Source organism: Halichoerus grypus, chromosome 8 (genome assembly GCF_964656455.1).
Source record: "Halichoerus grypus chromosome 8, mHalGry1.hap1.1, whole genome shotgun sequence".
NCBI lineage: Eukaryota > Metazoa > Chordata > Mammalia > Carnivora > Phocidae > Halichoerus > Halichoerus grypus.
The window spans coordinates 83,392,511-83,398,510 of NC_135719.1; the positions used below are offsets into that span (position 1 = coordinate 83,392,511).

The 6,000-nt window shown below is 40.0% G+C and overlaps 2 long non-coding RNA genes across 3 annotated transcripts in view; one reads left to right on the plus strand and one right to left on the minus strand.

The window, feature by feature from the left end:
* LOC118536172 (uncharacterized) overlaps nt 1-5,398 on the plus strand; it is a 52,276-nt gene extending 46,878 nt beyond the window's left edge. The window contains exons 5-8 of one of the 2 annotated variants that reach the window (XR_013440643.1): nt 1,977-2,116; nt 2,906-2,980; nt 3,650-3,737; nt 5,100-5,398. This is a non-coding gene — a long non-coding RNA (uncharacterized LOC118536172). The remainder of the gene's footprint in view (nt 1-1,976; nt 2,117-2,905; nt 2,981-3,649; nt 3,738-5,099) is intronic. The other variant, XR_004917530.2, reaches the window with a different exon arrangement.
* Nucleotides 2,657-4,634, minus strand: LOC144378841 (uncharacterized). The gene is made up of 3 exons (XR_013440644.1): nt 4,580-4,634; nt 3,565-3,716; nt 2,657-2,840 (listed from the first exon to the last, which is right to left on the minus strand). It is a non-coding gene; the product is annotated as an uncharacterized LOC144378841 (long non-coding RNA).
* Nucleotides 5,399-6,000: the final 602 nt, after the last annotated feature.

The window sequence follows — 6,000 nt, forward strand, 5'->3', positions numbered from 1 at the left end:
GTCCGGGCAGCATGGGCAGTGATTCTCAGAGAGATGGGGATTTTAAAAGATATTCAATTATGAATGTTTCAATCTTCTCCCTCTTCCCTCCTTCAAAAGTAAAGTCTCACCACTTTTAGGTCTCTCTGTCTCTCCAAACTTCAAAGGGAGATGTTGAGCCTGTAAGAGAAAACTCTGGGCCTTTCTATACATCTTGTGGGGGGTGGGGAGGGAATATCATTAAGCTGGGAAGATCAGAAGAAACAACACTCACACTCAAAGGAAAAAAAAAGAGAAGATCTAATAAAGTGAGGGAGACAGTGAAGATTCCAAGAGCCAAATAATATGTGTTTCTCTAAGAGTTTTTGTAGGATGAGGATACAAGGTGTGGATGCAAAGGTTTGGGGAGCAATGACAGAGTGTGAGGATATTGATATGAATTATGCATTGAATCCCTTGGACCTTCTTCAAGAAATACTAGTAAAAAGGTAGGATTGCTTCTAATTACTTTTTGATTGCTGAGCTCTTTCTCTGAATGTGACAGTGTACAGAGAAAATAGACAATGTCAGGACCCAGCTTATAAGAGGAATTAAAGAAGAAACTAAGTCTAAAGCCGGGAGGGAGTAAGTGAGTTCTGTCTCTACAGTCCTTCTTGAATTGGAGATGCAGCACGTGGCCTTAAGGTCCATGAAGCCTTGGTCATAGAATCCCCAAGGGGAGTGTTGACCTAGAGCATGGTGGAGACCTTTGGAAAGGTCTCTGTGCCAAACATTTAGCTCTATGATATAGGTCAAGACTTTACTACTGGCCACCAAATAATAGGATTCATGACTACCACTAAGAGATCCCTGCTGTAGTTAAGGACAAAAGGCAGGAACAATTAATGATGTGTGAGCGATCTACCAAGGGCTCAGTTCTGGGATAACGCTAAAAACGGTGTAAGGCAAAGCTGCAACCACCTAGGAAGTTCATAATCAGGCTAGGGAATCATGGTTACCCACAGGGCACAACTGGGGATTACGAAGACCTGGAAGAGTCAGGAAAGGCAGATTCAGTGGCAATTCAGTAGAGGCTTCTCACCAACTCCCCATTTCGGTAAAGCGTGTCCCAGCAAAGAGGATGCCATCCCTTGGGGGAGGGGTGGGGGTGAGGTCACCTATCCCCAGGGGCTGGGGTGGCAGTCCCGTCAGACTGGGAGACAGACTTCCTGACCCGCGGTCAGGACCCTGCATTTTCATTCTGTGCTAGGCACTGCAAATTATGTAGTTAATTCGAAAGATGGGTAATGTTCATACAGGAGAAATGGAGAAAGGCAATGGATCACAGGCAGGGAAAATGGGTATGGTAGAAAGGGACACTTCATCCAGCTGTATTTATGGAGATTCATAAGTACTTTCTCAGCTTCAGACAAGACAGACCATAAAAATTAATAACTATTTTCCATATTATCATACTTTCTCAAGTGTCCAGAACCCACTTGTGATTCTTTCATCCTTGCATTATTCTACTGTAAAGGCTAGCAAGTTAAAATAACCAATTTCCCACTCTGCCTTGCTGCCCTGGGTAGGCTTGTGACACAGTTCTGGCCAATGGATATCACCAGAAGTCCGGGGTTTGCTTCCCAAAATCAAAAGGCATAACCTAGTGAACGTTAGTCTTTGCCCTTCCTCTGTCCAGGAATGCTGACATAAGGTGAAAAATCCCATTCTTCAACCCTGAGACAGGAAATAGTAAGTTAGTGAATGCATAGTAGGGATGGAGTAGCTGAGGATAGAAAGAGCTTTAGTTCCTAATGGTACCATTGAACTGTCATGGCAACCCTGAATTTCCCAACCTTTAACTTCCTGTTTCATGAGACAACATCCTATTTTAGCCATGGTAATAGAACTGTCTGTGATTTACTACCAAGTGAATTCATAACCACATCTAATACATGCTTCAATTCAACATAAATGCCATTTACTCCCTTCCTCATGTCAGTAACATCTTCTCATAGGGGCAAACCGAGCTCTTCAGGTTCCTATGTCCTTTTCTGAAATTCAGAATGTCTTCCTGGCTTTGGAGCAAAACATCCATTTTCCACAGGTGGTACATTAATATTCAAAATCTCATATTGATTGCCAAATGCTTCCAAAGGTATGTACCATTGTCTATGAAATTATAAAACCATTTTTAGCCCCAAATTAGTATTAGATCCTTTTAAAGTCAAGCATATATGCTAAATAGTAAAATAATTACCATGTATTTTGTATTTCTACATTAATATGGTAATATAGCATGGTCTAGAACATTTCAATTTATGATGAAATCTATATGATTTTAGAACAGCTGGTTGACAAGCAACAACTCAGACTACTTCTTTGGGTCAGTTCTGAAAGTTCTTCCCCATTTATAGCTGGTCAAACCAGTTTACATTCTAGCATTTTGACCATATCAATTATACTGGCAATATGCCAAAGTTACTTTTTTTAATCTGGATTCCTTATTTATTTCAGATGTTTTTGAAACATATTTGAAGCATACTATACAGTGAGATGTTGCAATATCTGTTCGTGATTTTTTTGACCCAAGAGATCTGTCTCAGTTAGGACGCCTTCAGCTGCCAGAACAAAATGTCTAAACTGCAGTGTCTTGAACCACTATGCAAGTATGTATATTGTTTACTTACCAAGAATGCTGTATGCAGGTAATGGCAGAGTTGTTTTGGCAGCTTAATGCTGTGATAAAAGATACTGGTTCTTTCCACTGCGCTAATCCTTCATTCTCCATGTGTTTATTTTCATCCCCATATTTGTCACTTCATGGTCACAAAATGGCTTCCATAGCTCTAGGCATGTCATCTTCATCCAACAGCACCCAACTAGAAAAAGAGGGAGAAGAGGGCTAAGGAAGATATTCTCCTTACACAACTATCTCTTTCATTAGGGAGCAAACTGACTTCCAGATGCTCTCACCAAATTTCTTCTTTAGGAAATCATCCTAGAACAATCTCCGCAAGGGGTAAGAGAAGAAAACAAGTGCCATTATTGGCCCAGACTAATCATGGCACACCCCTTTGGGTTAGTCACAGTGCTATATGAATCCTATTAGCAAAGGAAACATGTCTGAGGCCAAGCAGCCACTTACAAAGCTATAGAAACAATGGACCCCTTATCCCCTTATTGGAATGTTATTCATTATCCTCCACCATATTCTTATATTCTCACTGGAAGTTAGTTATTAATAATAAAATGTTATACAAGCCTATAATATTTTTTTTAACTAATAGCAATAGCCTTTACCTTAACCATGGAAACTCTAAAGAACTTTAGATAGCTATGGAAATGTAAAACTATATAGTAGTGTATTTTTGTTCATTCATTTATTCAATAAAATTTTACTTAATATGTCCCATATGCCAAGCTCTGTTCTGTGTACTTAATACTTATCAGGGGGAAAAAAACACAAACAGAAGGGATAAAGAGCACTGCCCTTGAGACGCTGGTGGGGGGAACACAATGAATAATAAACATTAACTAGTATTAAGCCCTTTCTATGGGAGGATTTTCTTCCTACATTTTTTACTTCAGGCTTGACCAAATTACCTGTTTTAGCCAATGAAATGTCAGTGGGAATAATGGGTGCTATTCCAAGCAGAAGTTTCTGTTGTCCCTTTTTTCTCTCTACCAGGAGAAAGGCAATTCAGCATGGAATATTCAGAATGAAAACGACCATTCGAAGCACAGCCTCAGTTAATCTATGGAAATAAAATGTTATTGTAAGTAATGGAGGTGTTTTGTTACTATGCTCTGATAGTAATATGATAGGCTAAGCTGACCAGTACTGGAACTCATACAGTGTATAAACACTGAAAAGTGCTAGAGTACAGGGGCTCAGAGGGGCATGTTCAGATAGCAGTATTAAATAGAATAATCAAGTAAACCCAATGAGGAGATGAGATTTGCATTTGCATTCTAGAATAAGGTGAGAGAATTTTGCCAAAGGGATATCTGGGGAAGGAGAATTCCCTATAAATGCACCAACTAGACAAAAGGCCCTCACATGCATACAGTATGTGGGACCATCAAAGAGTTGTCTGTGGCTGGCCCTGGCTTGTAAAAGGGGGACGGTGACAGGAGATGAGTTCAGAGGAGGAATGGTGCCAGATGGAGTAGGGTTTTGGAGTTCAAGAGCAGGATTTTGGCTGTTACTCTGAGCTAACTAGAGAGCCAGTACAGGGTTTCTAATAGAGGAATGATGGGAGTTAACTTAAATCTTTAAAATTTCACTTAGCTACTGTATTAACAATAGACTATTGAGGAACAAAGGTAGACATGGAGACCAGATAAGAGGATAGTGCTAGGAATCCAGGCTAGATAAGATGGTTATGTGAACCATAGAGGTAGCCAAGGAGATCGCAAGATACGATAAGATTCTAGACAAATTATTCAGGTAGAGAAAACAGGATGTGCTGATGGATTGGGTGTGAGGTAGAGAAGAGAAAAATCTATGCTCCTCTGAGCAAATGAAGTGTGCTCCCTTAGAAACAGTAACTCCATGCTCTCCAGTGGACAGAAGTATTCAGCACCATCATTCCTGCCGACCACTTGGGGTACTCACCAGTTGTGCCCACCAGGCCTGGGAGGCACACCATGCTGCCAGATCACCAGTCAGCAGTGTCCACAACGCTTCTGAAATATGAGAGATTAGAAATTGGCTATTCCTGTATAGAAAAGAATCTGAGCATGCTTGCTACATAGTTTTACCATCTATTGTATTATTAGTCAGACATTACATGGCATAGATCTAAAACTATTTGTTTTACTATTTTGTAATTGTTTGCAATATACTTTTTTGGCTACACTAAACTAAAAAACACTAAATTCATGTTTAATAATTAAACAAAAAAGACTATAGTCTCCATTCCTCGAGAAAGTTGATGATAAATATGCAACCTACATAAACTCTTGATGATCTTTACCATCTTCCATGGGGGTATTAATGATACCACAGGTCAATGAAAATCAGAGGACAGCTCTCTGCTCCTCCCCCTTCTACAGACAGCCCATCATCTGGTGCAGTGCCAGCCATGCCCACGGGACACGATGCCGAACATGTTCTCGTATGATTCTACCCACAGCAAATTCAAGGGCACAGTCAAAGCTGAAAATGGGAAACTCGTCACCAATGGAAAGCCCATCTCCATCTTCCAGGAGCGAGATCCTCGATCCTGTCAACATCAAATGTGGTGGTACTGGTGCTGATTAAAAAAAGAAGAAGAAGAAAAAGAAAAACAGAGGGCAAAGATGAAGAAACATCAGTGTCTACGTCAAGTTTTTTATTTAAAGAAGATTGTCCCTCAAAATGATTTTATATATGCACCTCCCAGATGGAAGTTCACAGATGACTAAATGAAGAATGTCTTTTCATTTAGATCAATGTTCATTTTTTTTTTTTAAGATTTGATTTATTTATTTGTCAGAGAGAGAGAAAGCACAAGGAGGCAGGCAGAGGGAGAAGCAGACTCCCTGCTGAGCAGGGAGACCTACGTGGGGCTCGATCCAAGAACCCTGGGATCATGACCTGAGGCGAAGGCAGCCGCTTAGCCGACTGAGCCACCCAGGTGCCCCCCATGTTCATTATTTTAAATTACGTTTGCTCAGCTTCCATTTCAAGCTTTCTTATGGTCCAATAGCTGAAGAGCTTCGTGAATGATTGATGCTGGTGCCCTGTGAGTGTCATCAGATTTTTCAAATAGAAAGTCCGTTAATTCAGTAATGCTTAGATTACTTTATTCAGCTAGTTCGAAGTAAAGCTTTTAAAATTTCATCCCTTTGAAGGTGAAATTTCTAACATTATTTCACATTCCAGTTGGCTAAGTGCAACAATAAAGATAAAATTATTTGTTTTGCAGTGAAAATTTGAACGCAAATTTTGGGGACTACAGTATCATAATCATAATGCAAAGAACAACATTCGTCCTAATTAAGATCCTCATGAAGTAGAAGTATATTGGAATTGATTGTGGAACACACACAACT